The sequence below is a fragment of the Arachis hypogaea genome, chromosome 20 (genome assembly GCF_003086295.3).
Source record: "Arachis hypogaea cultivar Tifrunner chromosome 20, arahy.Tifrunner.gnm2.J5K5, whole genome shotgun sequence".
In the NCBI taxonomy this organism is placed as follows: Eukaryota; Viridiplantae; Streptophyta; class Magnoliopsida; order Fabales; family Fabaceae; genus Arachis; species Arachis hypogaea.
Window position 1 is genome coordinate 89245893 of NC_092055.1, and position 839 is coordinate 89246731.

An 839-nucleotide genomic window follows, 5' to 3' on the forward strand; every position below is an offset into this window, starting at 1 on the left:
CGTAAGCTTCTTCTTCAGAAGCTGCCTCTTGAGTACTGTTGGATGCAGCTTGCATTCCATTCAGACTCTGAGAAATCATATTGACTTGCTGAGTCAATATTTTATTCTGAGCCAATATGGCATTCAGAGTATCAATTTCAAGAACTCCCTTCTTCATAGGCATCCCATTACTCACAGGATTCCTCTCAGAAGTGTACATAAACTGGTTATTAGCAACCATGTCAATGAGTTCTTGAGCTTCTGCAGGCATTTTCTTTAGGTGAATTGATCCACCTGCAGAGGTGTCCAATGACATTTTAGATAATTCAGACAGACCATCATAGAATATATCCAGGATGGTCCATTCTGAAAGCATGTCAGAAGGACACTTTTTGGTCAGTTGCTTGTATCTCTCCCAAGCTTCATAGAGGGATTCACCTTCCTTCTGTCTGAAGGTTTGAACATCCACTCTAAGCTTGCTCAGCTTTTGAAGAGGAAAGAACTTGGCTAAGAAAGCCGTGACCAGCTTATCCTAAGAGTTCAGGCTGTCTTTGGGTTGAGAGTCCAACCACACTCTAGCTCTGTCTCTTATAGCAAAAAGGAAAAGCATGAGCCTGTAGACTTCAGGATCTACTCCATTAGTCTTAACAGTATCACATATCTGCAAGAATTCAGTTAAGAACTGAAAAGGATCTTCAGATGGAAGTCCATGGAACTTGCAGTTCTGCTGCATCAGAGAAACTAGCTGAGGTTTCAGCTCAAAATTGTTTGCTCCAATGGCAGGAATGGAGATGCTTCTTCCGTGTAAATTGGAATTAGGTGCAGTAAAGTCACCAAGCATTCTCCTTGCATTATTGTTG

At 41.6% G+C, this 839-nt stretch overlaps 1 non-coding gene across 1 annotated transcript; it reads left to right on the plus strand.

Moving 5' to 3' along the window:
- Window positions 1–349: 349 nt before the first annotated feature.
- Window positions 350–457, plus strand: LOC112787275 (small nucleolar RNA R71). The gene has a single exon (XR_003194696.1). It is a non-coding gene; the product is annotated as a small nucleolar RNA R71 (small nucleolar RNA).
- The last annotated feature ends 382 nt before the right edge of the window (window positions 458–839 follow it).